The 18,806-nt window shown below is 36.3% G+C and overlaps 1 protein-coding gene across 4 annotated transcripts in view; it reads left to right on the top strand.

Annotated features, from left to right (window-relative positions):
* Asb3 (ankyrin repeat and SOCS box containing 3) overlaps positions 1-18,806 on the top strand; it is a 391,624-nt gene that overhangs the window by 262,731 nt on the left and 110,087 nt on the right. For all 4 annotated transcript variants that reach the window (XR_012907205.1, XR_012907206.1, XR_012907204.1 and 1 more), the window contains exon 10: positions 289-389. The gene's annotated coding sequence lies outside the window, so the exon portion shown is untranslated. The remainder of the gene's footprint in view (positions 1-288; positions 390-18,806) is intronic.

Genomic DNA, 18,806 nt, shown 5'->3' with positions numbered 1-18,806 from the left:
CCTCTTCGATGGGATTTTCCTGCCTTGCCGAAATGGACTTTCATTAATTTCGTCTTACTTCTACCAATTCCCTAGGCGTTTTTGTGGTACTTCCCTTTTTCCTCCCCTCCCGAATATACAATCTGTAAAATGGAGAACGAAATCTTTACTCCCCTTCTGGAGCAGTTCATGACCAGCCCCTTGGTCACTTGGGTAAGTAGGATGTCCTTTATTGTGTATTTTGCTGTGTTATTTGCGGCTGCAGAGATGGAGGTGGGCGTTAACGCCGTGATAATCCTTGTGTTCTAGGTTAAAACGTTTGGACCTCTGGCTGCAGGAAATGGGACCAACCTGGATGAATACGTGGCTTTGGTGGATGGGGTATTCTTGAACCAGGTCATGCTCCAAATGTAAGTGTTTTCTTCTTCTCTCGCTAACTTTTTTCTGTGAAAAATAACATACTTTGAACTTAGATTTCACGTCATAAACCCTTAATTTGGTTCTATGGCCAGAAAAAAAAATCAGGTGGTTTAATTGGATCTTGGAAGGAGTGCCCTTCCTGCTTATTAACCAAGTAGTTATACCTCCTGAAATTGAGAAACTGAATCTTTCACTCTGCCAGTCCTGTCTGTATTGTCTGAAGTGCTGAAATTCAAACCACATTGTGATATCTTTGGTAATTTGGTAAAATGACGGAGACAGAGAAATCTTGTCTACGAAAGAAAAAGACTTAACTGTGAAGTTATGTGCAAAGGTGTGTTCTTATTAACCTTTTAAATCTAAGAATAAATGATTCAAAAATTGAAACTGGTGAAGTAACATTTCAGCGGAGAAAAATTCAGTTAACATTGCTGATTGGTCAAGAAGACTTCTGTAGCCAGCAATTTAAATATCTAAGTTTGATCAGATGACTTACTGTGTTATTGATGAGTTATTAAATTAGTATTTGGGGAATTATTTAAAGGTATTTTGAGGTTTATGTAAATAACTGAAGTCATGAGAGCTGGGTTAATTAAGTCTTTTGTTTGACATGTTGAGTTTCTGCTAAGAAGAAATGTGGCTTTTGAGATAGAAATGGAGTGTTGGAAGCATGTTAGTACCTAGATCAGAGAGGTCAAAGTGACTCCATTTTATCGCTATGGTATTGTTGCACAGGTGCACTGTAAGTACTTCAGTGGTTATCATTGCTGGTATTACAGTTGGGTTTGGACACTTCTTTCTTAATAGAGTCTCAATACAACAGTAATCTTGCAACTTTTGATTTGAAGATATTTCTGTCTTATATATGTGAAAATTGATGCAGTATAAAAACTTGTTATCTAAATTCATATTCTATTAATTTTGCACATGTCAGTTCTGTATTTTCCTGGAAATTATTTTTCTTTCTAGATTTGTGCTGGTTAGTTTTTTGTCATCTTGACACAAGGGTCATCAGGAAAAGGGGGACCTCAGTTGAGATTTTAAACTACTCTGTCATTTTCGCATGTAGGCGAGTCTCTGGGGCATTTTCTTGGTTGCTGGAGGTGGGATGGCCCACCTCACTGCTGGCAGTGCCATCCCTGGGCAGGTGGTCAGTTGTATGAGAAAGGTTTAACATTTTTGTTTTATTTTTTAAACTTAGTACTTGGGTGAAGAGTTAAAAACATAATAGCTGCTTTCACTTTGAGTTCACACTCATTTAAAAAATACATATTTTGAAAATAGTGATGTTCCAAAAGAATAGCTGCCAGGTTCTCCCTAGCGCCTTGGGAGGGGACTAGCTGCTTTCTAAACCTCAGGTCTACTTCTGTGTTTTCAGTTCCACCTCTCAGTTTCTCTAAGTGATTTTTAGTGTCCTTAATTCTGTTCTGAATGACCTATATAAGGGAAATAAAAGGAAAAGTACTATTCTTTGCTTTCTTAAAAGAATAGTTTATTAAAATTGGGTCAATACAGTATGTTTAAGCAGTAGAGCAACAAAATACCTTATTACTATTTTGTTTATTTATTTTTAGGTACAGAGTCTTGTTTTTCCCTGGCTATATAGATCAGGCTGGTCTGGAACTCTTGGAGAGCCACCTGCCTCTGCCTTACAGTTTCTGGGATTAAACGCATGTCTCACCACAATACATTATTTTTATGAACTATGGTTAGAAAATGTGCTGCATAGTTTATTCAGTTGGCTGCATGACTTAATGAACTCTATTAAAGTGCCATTTGAAACTCTGTGTCATGAAAGGATAGTTAACCTAAAGATGAACCTTAATTAAAAAACATTTCTAGATTACATTTAGTTATAGAATTTGTGAGCAAGAATCCTTTGTAAATGAAATGGTCTATTTTTCATTGTGTTCCTTATACTTGAAGTTTATTGAGCTTGGATCTGTGGGTTTCATTTTTATCAAATTTGGAAAAAAATGAAGGCATTGTTTCTTTAAATATAGTGTGTGTGTGTGTGTGTGTGTGTGTGTACGTGTACCTGAACTTACTTGTCTTTCCTCCTTTTGGAAGCCCAGTCACATGTATATTAAGTTCCTAGATGTGTTTTAAAGCTTATTGAGAGGTTCATGGATGTGTTTTTGTTGTTGTTTTTTCTTTGATTTTGACTAGTCTGTTGTGGTATCTGTGAATATTTTCTATTATGTTTACTCCTACCCAGCATGTATTTCATTTTAGACATAGTTTGCTCTGTAGAAAACTTGCCATTATACCTTCCATGTCCAGGTTTTCTGTTTTATCTCTTTAGATTCTTAAATATGGGACATAGTTATAATTGTCTTATTGCCCATATATACTAATTGTGTCATTTCATTTAGTTGGTTTTGATTGAGTTTTCTCCTCAGTATGAATTATGTTTCTTTGCTTTTGTATCCTGGTGATTTTTATTTGATGATCTTGTTGGATATTGGATATTTTATTATTCCACAAAATATCGATATTTTGAGCTTTATTCTGGGATGTATTTACGTTACTCAGAAACAGTTTTATCTTTTCAGAATTTGCATTTAATTAATTAATTGATTATTTTGGGACAGGGTCTTTTTATGTAGCCCTGACTTTCCTAGAACTTACTGAATAGACCAGACTGGTCTTACAGAGATCTGCCTGCCTCTGCCTCCCAAGTACTAGAAGCAAAAGTGAACACATCCATAGTGGCAGTAAGTTTGTTAAGCAGTACCTTTTTGTACTACTGAGTCAAAACTCTTACAAGTACAGTAATTGGTGGGAACAGTAACTGTGTTGTTACCTGAAATAATTTTTTGGTTCTTTCAGTGACTTTGCATAGTTTCTTCACACTTAGAGGTACTGACAGCTCAGAAGTCTGTAGGGATATCCTCTGCAATCTTTTTCTTGTTTAGCTCTCTTCTCTGTGATATTCTTCATGAGTATTTAGCTGCATTATCTCCAGACTTCATTCCCTCTACTCAGCTAATGTACTACCTAGGTTCCCTCCTCCCTGTTCACGGACTAGAGATCTTCTAGGCAGTAAGATGCGACTGTTGTTGGGTTCAGGCTTGGTACCCATCTATCAAGGATCATGGTTTTTGTTGTCCAGTATCTTGAAAAATACTTCTATGTTTTGTCTTCCCCCTGGTGCCCAATTGTCTCAGGAAGTAGAAATCAGCTTATATACTTTAATGACATTTTCGCTCTTACTGCTTTCATATGGAATATAGATGTTTTTGTTTATTTGTTTGGATTTTGATTTTTTTGTTTTGTTTTGTTTTCCAAAACAGTGTTTCTCTGTAGCTTTGGAGGCTGTCCTGGAACTCGCTTTGTAAAACAGACTTACCTCGAACTCACAGAGATCTCCTTGTCTCTGCTTCCCGAGTGCTGGGATCAAAGGCGTGCACCACCACCGCCTGACTCGGAATATAGATTTTTATTAGGGGAGACTTACTTTGGAAATGTTTTTGTTCAAAGTATTTGCTAAGAATAAGAATGTTTATTATGTCAGCGATGCTGGTGTTACCAGTGTGGACCCAGACTCTGAAAATGAGGCGACTGCGTTGTGACGTTTTCTATTAATTACTTTGTCATAGAACTTTTTCCTTTGTTCAGTGATGTGTAATTCATTATATTTAGAGCTAAATCTTGGATTTCATTGAGTAGCTCCTAGAATCAAAGAATGTCACAGCATTAGCCATCTTTAACAGGAGGGAAAAGCTCTGCAGAACTCTGGAATGATGAGCCAGCTACTGTCTATGCTTCAGGGCATTTTCCTACTTTAACTGACTGAAATAGTTTTTTTTTTTCCATGACGCTTACAAGACATAAGACTTGATATCAATAAAGTAGAAACCCTCCTCTTGTGTTGTATCTCCCATGAGGGAAAGTGGTCTGAATGACAGGCTGTGGTTTTGCACATACTGTCGTCAGCATTGCTTGCAGTTTGGTTTTCAGTAACTTTCAGGGTAATGTCCATCATGTTGAGAGTTTGTTCATTGCCCTGCTCTAGACTGATGTCTTGAAGAGCAGTATGTAGTGGTCGATGGTTCTCTGTGTAACTAATCCTAAACTTGAGATTATGAGAACTGGAGAAGAATAGGGTGATTAGTTACATGTGCACATACATTTAAGTGTTTCACCGAGAATTATCTTTGCAATGTTAAGTATGAGAAACATCCTTACAGGATAAATGGAACTTAAGACTTTCTTAACTGTTTTTTTTAGAAAGATATGTGTTGACTTTCCTTTAGGTTCTATGAAACAGTTTGACACTAACTGAGTAATAGTTTCAAATTTAAAAATAACATTTGAGATTTTATAAGGACATTTAATTCATCAGTAACAATTTGTTTTCATATTGGTGTGATATAAAGACAGAAATTATAGTTTTAAGATTTAAGGTGTGGACTTGTTATTTTAATAAAATAGTTAACCAGTTGTTGATATTCGAAAATAATCTTTCTCATTTCTGATTTTACTTCTATGCTTTCTTCATCCATATAATGATATTTTAATAATTTATAAAGTAGATTAATGAAAGATATCTGCCCCTAATATTTGTGAGACCTAGGGAAGGCATGCATTTATAATAGGTATAAATACTAAGAGACTATAAGACAATCTAGCAAATGGTTAAATGTATTTTAGCATTTTACCATGATTGTGTGTGTGTGTGTGTGTGTGTATCATAATATCTTTAAAGGGTTTATATTTATAATTAGTAAAATTTAGAATTTATAAATTGACCATTCACAGTAGAGCATGATTGAGCACAGACTCCTTTCATCATTCCAGGCTCCTCTGTTACCACAGAGGTTTCATGCAAAGGCATACCTAGTGTGTCCAATTCAGGCTCTTAGAATCACTTTTCCAAATTACTGCTCCTTTGCATTCACCTGTAGTGCATTCCATCCTAAGCACAGACTTGGGGGAAAGTTAAAAGTGTCGTCTGCAAGAGAGGAGTTGGTATGTATCATCTTGTTTATATGCACTTCTTATTTAGTGGAAGTAAGTGTATTGCCCAGTGAGGCCAAGAGTGGAAGTCAGAACAGAAATCTAGATATAGTACTGGGTGAGATGAATGAAGGGATGGTTCATTCAAAGGTAATTTCATTAAGTGGGTAGTTTCTGAGTGCTGTCTGCGAGGTCATGGGATATGCTCATTTCTCTACCAATAAAGTCTTTCATGCTAAGTGGTAGAAGTAGAATCTTAATAGAGTGTTGGCCTCAAGAGGGAAGTGTTGTTTTACATGGAAGAACTTTTGTAGGTCCAGGAATGTGGTTGGGTAATACGAGTACTTGCCTAGTGTGTAAAGTCCCTGACCTTGAGTCCCAGCCCTGGGTTGGGGGAGACATTTTAAGGAGGACATAACTGAACAGCAGTCATAAACAGTAGAATAGAAGGAAAGACATTTTAAACATATACAGTAAACAAAAAGCGTGAAGATGTAAATAAAAGTGGTAAAATTAATAGACTTGACGGAAATGGAGAAATTGGCAAAACTATTGGTGAGAGGTCACAAAGGGAGTTAAAGATGAATACAAGTATAGTTAGGGCAGGCCCATTGAAAGTTCGGAAATCACATATTCATGTAAGAAGAGCCAGTCAACATGGTTGGTTAAGCAATAATCTTTAGCTGCTCAGGTACTGGCAAAAACATCTGTAAAATAAAATTTTTTTATAATTGGAAGTACAGGATAAAAGAAAATATATTACAAATTCTAAAGTGAGTGAATTCTTTTTGGAATATATTTTATTTTTGGTTAGCATACATCATGACTTTTTGTCTTTGTTAGGGTTTCTGTTGCTACAACAAAACACCATGACCAAAAAGCAAGTTGGGGAGGAACACTTCGTCACTGAAGGGATTCAGCACAGGAACTCAAACAGGAAAGAATCCTGGAGGCAGGAGTTGATGCAGAGGTCATGGAGGGGTGCTGCTTACTGGCTTGCTCCTCATGGCTTACTCAGCCTGCTTTCTCATAGAATCCAGGACCAGCTGCCCAGGGATGGCACCACCCACCATGGGCTGGGCCTTCCCCTATTGATCACTAAATGAGAAATGCCTTACAGCTGGATCTCAAGAAGGCATTTCCTCAGCGGAGACTCCTTCCTCTGATGACTCTAGCTTGTGTCACATTGACACTCAAAACCACCCAGTCCAGTCTCTTTAGATTTCATAAAGTTATTGAGCATGAGATTGTACACACTGATCAATAAATGGTCACTGTAATGCCATGGTTACTATTACTACTCTCAGACCTCCTCTATACACAACTGAGAGTGTGTAAACCAAAAGCATTCGTCAGCACAGTCACACACACAAACACAAATCAAAGACTCATGAGTACTTAGGAGATGAAAGACCTCCTACATTGTTTTGACCACATCATATATCACACTAGCTTGGTTTAGTTGATTTGGTAAAAATTGCTTCCTATGGCTTGCTCAGCACACCTTCTTAGAGAACCCAGGACCATCAATCAACCAAAGGATGACACCACCCACCATGGGCTGGGCCTTCCCCCATTGGTCACAAAATGAGGAGATGCCTTACAGCAGGATCTCGAGGAGGCATTTCCTCATTTGAGGCTCCTTCCTCCGATGACTCTAGCTTGTGCCATATTGACACTCAAAACCACCCAGTACAGTTTCATTATAACATTTATGAATGGTAAGTCAAAATAATTGTACTTTGTTAATATTTTCTTCCCTGCTGTACTCCGTCATCCTCTCCCCTCCCCTCCTCTTTTTTGTCTTTCTGCAGTTAGTTTTCCAGTAATTGAATTCTTTAGTAGTAGTGTGTGAGCATTGAGGAAGAAAAGCAGATGGCATCAAAGGGCGGCTGGTAGACTAGAGCAGAGCTCAAACTTTTCCACTGATGACCTCTTTGCACTTGAGAAATTTTTCCATAAGCTTAGCTGTATAGCTGTATAGAACAGGTATACAAGTCAAGCATAAATATACAAATCATGAATAAATTTTTTATTTTAAAGCAATTCTTTGATATTCATATAACTATCATTTATTAAAAACAAAAGCAAATTCACATGCTGAGTATAAAGATATGTTTACTTTTACATAAAGAGTAAAGTCTTGGCTGAATACTTGATACTATAGGATGTAAAGCATCTTTAGCATTTTTCAGAGATGATCATTATTTTAATAGGGCCATTAGAAATTCTGATTTTTAATCCCAAGCCAAAATGTATTGTCATTGAGCAGTTGTTTAAAAAAATGAAACTTTACTCAGCAATTTTAAAAATCAAATACTTTAACATAATACCATATAAAAATACACAAATTGGATACATTCTAAAGAATGATCACAGGAAAATATTAATAGTATTTGTTTCCCATAATTAAACCTTCATTGGTTCTTTAAGAGCAGAAAACAGGGTATATCCATTCAAAACGCTGACATTTATGGCACACAATAGTCTTGAATCTGAACCAAGATGTTTTAGCAATGTGTTCATTGTCATGGCATGGTGTGATGATATGCACTGTGCAGTGTATGTATGCAGTGTAGAGTCAAGGCTGAAGTGCAGTTTCATGGCCCAGCAGGTAAGTGCGGCCAGAGACGTCTTGGTTTTGTTACACATTTTATTTTGGAAGTTTTGGATGCTGTATATTCAGAAACCTTTCACTGTTGCCAGATTTTTTTTGACCATATATTTAGTTATGTGACTTCCCTATGGGATTGTAACCTACATTTTTAAGAAACTGGACTTAAGAAACATTTTTTTCAGTTTCTTACAAAACTAAACTTTGTCTTACCATATGAACTAGCAATCCACTCATAGGAATTTGTCCCAATGAGGACAATCCTGCCCTCTCTTCCAGGCTTTTAAAAAGATATAATCCAGGCTGGCCTCCAACTCATGATCTTCCTGCCTGTCCTCAGTATATGCTTACTGTCAGATGCTACCATAGTCAGCACATTCTTTTTTTTGTTTTGTTTTTTAAAAAAGTGCTTGGGTTTGTGTCTATGCCTTGTGTGAATTCCCTCAGAGGCCAAAAGTGTGACTTGGATTATTTGGAACTGTAGTTACTGACAATAAGTTGTGACCTGCTCTTTAAACTCTTGGGGCATTTTCCAGCCTATGTTTTTTTCTTTTAAATACTATGTGCAACAATATTGGTTGTCCTCAGTTCATTTGGACATATTCTAAATCTTCTACCACTTACAAACTAGTGTCTCATTTTACTAGAGTCGAAGTGTACTAAACAGGTTGTTTCTCTTGTAGACTCTGCTGCAAGTTTGTTTCTGTACCTTTCTTCTAACCTGAGTTTCAGTAGATCATAACTTTTGCAGTCTTGCTCGTGTTTGTCTGGACCTTTTTGCTTTATGCTTTACTATTTTTATTGTATTTATTGTTTTTTGTCTGTCTTTACCAGGACTTAAATAAATATCTTTTTATTTTGTCTTAACTTGGTGGCATATAAGGAAATGCTTAGTATTAATCCATTTGAAGTCTGTTTTACTGGTAGATTGAAAAAGCCCACTTTTAAATTTGTTGCCCAAAGACTAGATCTTGAGCAAATATGGCCCAGGTTACTAATGAAGGCAGGCCTCTCTGACTTTGTCTTAGGGTTCAAGGGCAGTGGGTTAAAGCTTCACAGATGGTTGCCATAACCTTATCGCCTTGTGCTGATTGTGTGGTGACTCACAACAGTCTAAGAACATGAGTTGATTTGCCCAATACTGTGGTTCTCAAACACTCTAGAGGCTCTGGAGGTTGTCTGTGAGATCAGAATTATTTTTATACTATTAAAATGCCATTTGCACCAGACTAAGAGAATTGTGGGAAGAGGGAAGGCAAAGATGCAGTTGCCATCCAAGTGTTACAAAAGTACTGATTATGAAAGAAAGGTTGGGTGGGTATATGTGTTTGGGGCACTTGAGCTAAGTAAAGAGATCTGATCTGTAAATAAATAAGTAAATAGTGGGTAAATTGTTGCCACCTTGATATGATCAAAACTTCTACTACCTTGTACTGGTAGTTAATAGATTCTTCACACGGTGCTTGTAGTTAAAAATTTGTTTTCACATAAAAATGATGAAGTAGTTAAAGTTACTGCCTAGAGTACAGCTTGTCTTTTATTTTGTTTGAGGCGGGTTCTTGTTTTGCAACCTAGGCTGGAACCTCAGTGTGTAGCCCAGGCTAGCCTTAATCCTTTTAGTCTCTTAATGTGCTGAGATTACAGGTGTAAGCCACTGTGCCTGGTCAAGCTTGTCTAGTTAATATACATATTTTAAAATATTTATTTTTATTTTAATGTGGTTTGCCTACAAGTGTCTCTTGCCTGTTGCTGCAAAAGTCAGAAGAGGGTGTCTGATTCCCTGGAACTAGGGTTGCAAGCAGTGTGAGGAGCCAGGAGGGTGTTTCCAGTCCTCTGCTAGAGCAGCCAGTGCTCCTAAGCACTGAACCCCTATTTGATATTTAATATGTCTTTTTAATGGAAACTATGCCAAAAATACTTGTGTTGCTTAACAAAGTATTGTTATCACTAGAAATACTTAGATGAAATTTTGAATTGCAAGCCAAGCAAGTCCAGGGTTTTTGGACACTTATTTTTGCTTGAAAGAACAACTGATGATGATTATTTGGGACAGACACATACTCTTAAATAACTTAAACAACATTTTTAAAAGGAAAACAACTAATTCTATTTATTGCTAAAATGATATCTGAGTTACAGAAACGATTGACATCTCAATATTTAAAGACTTAGCATGTTTACTTTTTTATTTTACATGTATGAGTGTTTTGCCTGCCTGTGTGTATGTGTTACGTGTGTGTGATGCCCGAGAACAGAAGAAAGTGAATTTCCTGAAACCGGAGTTACAGACTTTTGTGAGGTACCATGTGGGTGCTGGGAACTGAACTGAGTCCTCTTCAAGAGCAAGTATTTTAATTTTATAGTTCTAATAAAATATCTCAACATTTGAAATGTATGCATAATTCAGTGAATCACATTTTGTTTTGACACAGTCTCTCAACATAGCCTATACTTGCCACAAACTTATACACAAGGTTTTCTTAAATTCCTGATTTTTCTGCCTCAGTCTTTCCCAGCTCTGGGTTTATAGCTCTGCATCACTATGCCCAGCTATAAAGCAGTATATTTAAAATTACCTGTCTATTAGCTAAGAAAACCACATACGTCCTTGTATTGTATTGTAGGTAGACCAGTGCATTTTTTCTTTCCCTCCTTTCTTACACCCTTCCCTCCTCTTTCTCCTTTCCTCACTACTCTTCCCTTTCTCCTTTCTTTCTTTCCCTTTCCTCATTTTTTCTCTACCTCCCTCCCAGTGCGTGGTACTGGACCAATAGGTTTTAATTTCAAATTAGGAAAAGATAAGTTTCATAATCCACATTGCAAATAAGTGTTAAGATAGCAGTACCTCTTACTGGATTTTGAGAGCATCAAATAGTAATATCAATACAATTTGAAAAGGCTATAATATATGACTACATCATTCTTCTGGTTGTATGTTTGTGTGAAAATAAATTTTTTCTTTTTATACTTTAAGCAAAACAGTGTATAAACACACTGAATACAGATGCACATAGTTGATTTCCTGAAATTAGGAAAGAAAGAAAGATAGCATAGCTCTCCTGGTATTTTATACAGTTATGCAACACCCAAAGGTAAGACCTGTATGGCATTGGACTTCGATGATTGCTGTATCTCTGTGATGTTTTCAAAATCACTGCTTCTGTGTGTTAAATGAGGGACTGTGAGGCTGCACTTGATAGATCTTTCTGGGCCAATGAGAGAAACCAAGATTTTTTTTTTTTTATCTTTTGAAGAAATAACTTGATATATCTGAAAATACGCCTGTAATCTCTGTGATAGTTTTATTATGTATCTTTCCAAGAGTTACTGTAAACACACACACACACACACACACACACTCACACACTCATGTTGTTAATGTTTGGTTATATTGTTGCCATGCACAGTGAGTGAGTTTATGAGAAGGTTAGAGGGGAAATTAACCAAAGGACTTTTTTTTTTAAAGTAACTTTTCTTCCTGATCATACTCAAGGATAAGCTATTTAGTATTTAAATAATTCTTAATGGTAGTGATATTTATCTAGTTGTTTTCATAAAGCAAAATTTTGGTTTATGTGTGTTTTAATTTAGATATATGAATCAGTTATTTCAAATGTTTCATAATTAAATACAAATGTCCATATTTACAAAATATAAAATTATCACAAAAATAAAAACAAATTGTATACAGGTATTTTTAAGTTACAGGGATGTGATCACAAAAATGTACACAACAAAAATGGACACAAATTTAGCAACATACTGAAGCATTGGTGGTTAAGCACCAACGTTTAAGTACCAGCACAGAACAGATGGCCTGAGAGGAGACACAACAGGCCTGGAGTCTGGAGAGAAGAGCATAATACCATTAAACATTAAAACTATCAGGTTTCTGTTTTTCATAGATATAGTCAACGAAGAGATAAAGGTGTAATCCTGGTTTGTACCACTGAAAAGTTTAGACTACTCACGTTGTAAATGTGCTGATCTTTCCTTTACATCTTTCTTAATTATAAAATGTATGTGGGCAGTGGTAGGTAACATACTTACCTGCATAGTCTTTAATTGGAATTGGCACAGCATGTTATAAGTGAGTCATTTACCTATGATCACTTGTTTGAGGCTCTGTTTTACTGACAGATTGGTTTAACCTCTTACAAGACCATTTTTGAGCTATATTGCTAGGCTGTTTGCCACTAGAACATTGTTTTTCTTGTGAAAAGAGATGGGCGGTCTGTGATTAGGTTGTTCGCAAATAGCTGTGTTTGATTGGAAAGAAATTGTTCATCTTGTACATGTTAAATGTGTAGCATTTAGAGACTAATCTTTTTTAAAAGTCTTTTCCAAAAATAATATAAGAATTTTTGATTATTAATTTTTTTAGCATTGGAAATATTAAAATGAAAGATAGGCTATTTAGAATACTTAATATACTATATAGTTTTGTTTTAGAAAATTCTGGAGTATTTTAAGGAATATTTTACTGAGATTTTTATACGTATATATAAGTATACATATATATTTAAATAACAAAATATACAAAGGAATGGGGTATTTATGTCTATTTAAGTTATATTCTTTTTTTTTGGTTTTTTGAGACAGGGTTTCTCTGTAGCTTTGGTGCCTGTTCTGGAACTAGCTCTTGTAGACCAGGCTGGCCTCGAACTCCCAGAGATCCGCCTGCCTCTGCCTCCCGAGTGCTGGGATTAGAGGTGTGCACCACCACCGCCCTGCCTAAGGTATATTCTATATAGATTAGTTGTTGATTAGAATTCTTAGGTTCTGTAAAAGGGATAGTATGGCTTCATAAGTGTATACTTCAGCTACATAGCTATCAGACAGAATTACTAGTATTTGCCCCTAGGAGTAAATAAAATGGATAAGGTTCATAAAGCAGAAAGGTTTTTTGGTTGCTTTTCAGTATTTTTAAAAAAGGTGTTTACATGGTTAAAGGCTTATAGTGAAAACCAGTACTCCTCTGTTATACCCCTCCTCTCATCTCACTGCAGATCTCCGGCAAAAGAAGTTACAGCCTTTTTATAAGTAGTATTTTTTTTCTGTTTCTAGACACACACACAGACACAGATATACATACATGTGTATATGTTTGCACACAAAGTACTTTCTCTCTGGCAAACAATAGAAAAGTACTGTTTACAGAGAAGTTATATAGAATAAGAGTACCCATATATCTACCTACCTTTATGTGTTCATGTATCATTTTTAAACTTTGATCTATTGACTTCTTTTAGTAGTATGTAATAATCTGTGTTTTTCCTTATCATATCCTTCTAACATGGTTTTCACAAGATAGACAGCAATCAGTTTCTACATTATTGTTACTATAAAATATTTAGTACACAACTAGGTATTTCTTTTCCTGGAGTTACTGAAATTGATATTTTTGTGCGTGTGATTCTCCGTAAATTCATTCTTTAAAAGTAAAATATTTTTCATGGGTTTAAGATTTGAGGCTCTTTTCTTGTGGACTATTTTACCCAAGAGCAGTATTTATCACATAAAGAATCACATCCTTGGGGTGAAAAGGTTTGCTTTCCATGACCCTAACATATGTCAGTGTGACTCAAAATTAGGCATGCATCACATCAGAAACCTGAGCCTTATAATTGAAAGTTTATTGCTCTGTCTACTCACGTCTAGAGTGCTTAATGACTATCCTATTTTCCAAGGCCAGAGAGTTTATGATTTCAGAACAGTGATGGAATGTCCACTTACTCTAATCAGGTAGGAACCTCTCGGCTCTATTTTCATAATAGAAAGAGCATTCGGTTAGATACAGGATAGATAGAAAACTAAAACTAGTAGGGTTCAGCCTTATTCAAGTAACTCTACTTTCTGTTGGACACTTTTCAAGTCTGGATAATCATAAAATTGCCTCAGATTTCATGTGTGTACTTAACAGATGTGTTCGTACAAAACAGTTTTAATGAAACAAATTTATTTTTTTAAATCCCTTTTCTTAAAGAGCCCCGTTGAATATAAGGATTAATTTTAGGTGTTCTTTCCCTACTGTTTTGCTTTTTCTAGCTTAACTTGTCATTTTTATTTCCCCTCTAGTTTTTAAAGTAATTTTCTCTCATATCATTAATACATAAAATGTTGGGGATTAGTACTCTGAACTCTCAGGATGCTGGGGCAGGAGGATTACGAGTTTGAAACTAGCTTGGACTACATAGTGAGATCCCATGTTAAAAAAAAACAATTCCCTTTTGTAGATTTAGAATTATCTTGATTGTTTAAAGCAGTTTTTCTCAGAAGCTTAATAGAAAAAAAAAACCTTAACACCTAACAATTGTTTTTAACATGAAGTTCTTGAAATATTTTGGTCAAACCAAAGGTTAAGGTATGAATACATGGAAGTTCTTAGAAGAGCAAAAGAATTTTGAGATGTCATGTGTAAATGTTGGGTATGACTTTTAAAACTTTGAGGTTTGGGTATGTCCTTGTCATGATCAAGGCATGGAATTATAATATATATGGAATTATTATTAAGTATGTACAGTTATTTTAGTATCTATACGTTTTTAGTAGTGACATTGAAATTATATTGTTAGATTTAAATAACCCATATTCATAATAAAACATCTTTGTGATGGCAGCTGGCAGGAAAAAGCAAGTACATCATCTTTAGCTTGACTGCCTACTGTGGAAACAGAATTGGAATATCTCAAAAATAAAATAAATGGTGATTTATTATTTACTTGGGTTTTGTAGATGATATTGATGGAACTTCCTATTGGCCTTTTGTTTCCCTTAGTGAGAATAAAGTCAAAGAGCTCAGTAGATCTAAGTAGAGTGTAAATTTGGAATTCAGTTTAGTGGTTTATATTACTTCTAGGTATCAGTAAAATATTTTCTAGTTCTAAACATTGTCAGTGTATGAATACAAATGATCAAGGTTATGAAATGCATAAAAGGCCTCAAATATATAACGCAAATTTATATGAAAGCTTGAAGGTAGCTAGAGAGCTGTGGTATTTACTGGATGCTTATGGTTGCAAGTAAAGTGTGTGTGTTTACACATAGGCATATCTAATATTTTGTTTTGTTGCGAACATAGAAAAAGATTTCCTCCAGATTTCTGCAGTTGTAACCGTGACTTTCTGACCATGCTTCTGTTGTCTTTGTTTGCTATTATGTGCAATGTGACTTCTGGGATAAAGTATCATTTTTATAAGGAACTAGTTCTAATTGGTCATTTTACTTCAAAGACTTAGCGAATTTTCTATTTAAATTCTCATTTGCCTTGGGCTGTTTGTCTTTATTCATTGTTCTCTTGTTGTAAGCATGAGCCAGTCACAGGTTTAGCCTGTCTTAGCAATATTCAATATTTTGCTTTGCATACCCCATACCTTGATTTAGGAATCTTGTTATTCAGTAGAATAATTGTCATCAGTATTTACTTTGTGTGAGATAAAAGTATGAGGGGAGTGACTGTTTCAGGCTGCCAAGTAGATTGGAGAATGACAAATTAAAAGAGTTGATATTAGAAAGCAACTATTAAAACAGTTGTTGTGTAGTCAGTGATTATTTTTATTTAATCAGCAGTGTTTGTGTCTGGAATTATGCCCTTAGAAATAAAATGTTATGAGATCCTGTGCTTCTCTCAGGGAGCTTTCAGGTTAAATGAGAGACCAAGAGTCAGAAAAACATAGGATAAAATTATGTACCCAGTCAGGGAACAGTTATTATACCATGACTTAGACCTGAAAGAATATGTAGTCTAGGATTTGGGGGATTATTCGTAGGAAATATAACAGGAAACTCTGCATATTAACATGGAGGGATTGGAGAAAACCCTGACAGAGTGAAGTCCTGGGCGAATGTGTGGTGTTAATAAGAGCTGGCCACGTTAATGACCTGTAGCCTCAGACCCATGGAGGAATGGCAAAGCCTTCCTCTTTTCTCTGGTCCATGTGTGGATGTTGACAGTGTGTGTAGAAAATGTCTTCCATGGTTTTCTCCCCTTGAATGTTTATGACCTAAAGACTGCAGACTGGCTAAACCCTTCTTTCTTGTTTATCTGTATGTAATAACTTTTATCTCCTGTTCTGCCGTATGCAGTGTCCTGCCTCTCTGTTCAAATCCATGCTGAGTGGGAGTGCTGAGACTTCTCCCGCTAGAGCCCAGCCCACCAGCTTTCTGCCTGTGTATCTCTGTCTGCCTGTCTTTTTCTTCAATCCCTTGTTGCTCCCAGTTATATTTATCCTGACAGTCAGGCTATATAACATTGGACATGGCATTAACATATTAAAAGAAAAGGATCAGACTAGATTTTAAAAATAGACCTGTACTTGGAAGTTGGGTATATCATTAACTCTTTAATAAGTGGTATTGAGGTAATTGGAGAAAAGCTACAGATTTTCTTCAGGAACTTTTAAGACTGATTAATAGACAGCCCTTATATAGTGATAGGGTGAGCAGACCTGCTTTTCATCCCACCCAGCTCCCGCATGGCTAGCTTTACACCCGAAATAACAACATGGAAACTGTATTCATTTAAACACTGCCTGGCCCGTTAGCTCTAACCTCTTATTGGCTAATTCTCACATCTTGATTAACCCATTTCTAATAATCTGTGTAGCACCACGAGGAGGTGGCTTACCAGGAAAGATTCAGCATGTCTGACCTGGCAGCTGGCTCCATCGCATCTCTGACCCAGAGAGGAGAAGCATGGCGATTGTCTCACTTCCCTCTTCCTCCCAGCATTCTGTTCTGTCTACTCCTCCCACCTATGGGCTGGCCTATCAAATAGCCAAGGCAGTTTCTTTATTAATCAATGAAATCAACACAAAACAGAAGACCCTCCCACATCACCCTTACGAATTAGTTTCACATGATTGCTAAAGAACATTCCACAAAATTTAAGTGATTGTATACATATAGTGAGTATTCTGCTATCAATTGTATTGGTTACTTTTTGTTATTCTGTTATTCAAGGAAGGAAAGATTTCTCTTAATTTATGGTTTCAGAGAGTTCTGTTCATGTTTGGTCCCATGGCAGTGGAGGTATGTTGCAGAGGGTAGCTGCTTATATGTTGGAGGCTCAGGAAGCAGAGAAGTAAACCAAGTAATGGCCAGCGATAATCCATGTGAAAGGACATGCCCCTATTGACAGAGTTCTCCAGCTAGGTCCCACCTCCCAGAGTTTTCAAAACCTCCTAAATAGCATAATTAACTGGGAATTAAGTATTCAAAACATGAGCTGTGGGAAATGGGGGACACTTCAGATTCAAACTGTGACATTTAGCCCCCAATAGCACATGATCATCTCATAATGCAAAATGCATCTAATTCTTAAATATTCAACTTTGTTCAAAAAGCCTTGCATTCAAAATCTCCTCTAAGACTCAAGGCAAATGCCCATAAAAAGATACAAAAGTAGGAGAAAGGCTTGTTGGGAAGAGTGTTTCCTAAATTGATTTCTTTATTTCATTCACTTGCTTTATTTGAGTCCTATGTGTGCTCAGTTGATTATCCCCTCGTGTGTGTGTGTGTGTGTGTGTGTGTGTGTGTGTGTATACACACGGTGCACTTGTGGTAAGCAGAAGACAACTTTTGGGAGTCCTTTCCTTCCTTCTACCGTGTATTCCAGGGATCAAACTTGGGTCAGGTTTGACAGAATATGCTTTTTTGGGCTGAGCAATGCTGTTGGTCTCTCAGTGATCTTTTTTAGACTTAATTTGATGTATGAGAGTATTTGTCTACACATACATACATATACCGTGTATATGTCTGTTGCCTGCAGAAGTCAGAAGAGGGCATCGACATCAGGTTCCCTGGACTTGAGTTACAGATGGTTGTGAATCACCCCTCTGGGGAATCAAATCTGGGTTTTCTGCAAGAACATCAACTGTTCTTAACCATTGAACCATCTCTCCAGCCCCTCGGTGATCTTTTTTTTTTTTATAAAGTAAGGATTTGAAATTATTTTTTTTCACGTTCCAGCTAGCTTACTTTCTGGGATTTCTAGTATTTAGGTGTTAGGAACTTGTGGAGAAGTTATTGTGTATCATTGTCTCATTTTTTTGTTTCTTTGTTGTATTTTTGAGTCTCTGTATCAACATTTTAGTAATAAAAAGGGAATGGGAAGTGATATAAATAAAGGTATAAATAATTAGAGTAAAATGCATTAGTTGTACATAAGAGAAGCAGTAAAGAAAGTGTTATAGAATAATTGAAGAGAAAGAAACAGTAATAAATACCTTTTCACACATGATATAAATTAAAACTCAACCTAACAAAGTACAAAAGTACATGACTAAAGCATAAAAATGAAGCCAGGTGCGGTGGCACATGCCTTTAATCCCAGCATTCAGGAGGCACAGTGAGGCTGATCTTTGTGAGTTCGAAGCCAGCCTGGTCTACAAAGCTTGTTCCTGGACAACCAGGGCTGCTACAGACAAACTCTGTCTTGAAAAACAAAACAAAAGAAAACAAACAACAAAAGAGAGTAATAAAATGAAGTAGCCAGTCCTGTAACCTTGGCCTTTACTCCTTTCTAGTTAGGTGAGAGGGTTTCATTCTATGAACTTGTCTTTTTTTTTTTTTTTATCAGATCTCTACAGATGTGTGAGATGTGGAGAGGCTGCTATTTGCAGTAATTCAAGCAAGGGTTTATTACTAAAATTCCACTTTTGCCTGAATTTTCCTATCTGAAATAATTTTTTGAAGCATGTTCTTTTCATGCTAAGGTTCTGAAAGGGCATGGAGTGCTAGCTCACCTATGTTTAAATGTGTTGAGAGGTTATTTCCCAGGCTGCTGCTGCTCCCCCTGGATACTGTACCCTGAGACGCCTGGAACTTGTTC

The sequence above is a fragment of the Microtus pennsylvanicus genome, chromosome 12 (assembly GCF_037038515.1).
Source record: "Microtus pennsylvanicus isolate mMicPen1 chromosome 12, mMicPen1.hap1, whole genome shotgun sequence".
NCBI lineage: Eukaryota > Metazoa > Chordata > Mammalia > Rodentia > Cricetidae > Microtus > Microtus pennsylvanicus.
Note: the sequence above shows the minus strand (reverse complement) of the source record. Positions and strands in the feature narration are given on the sequence as shown.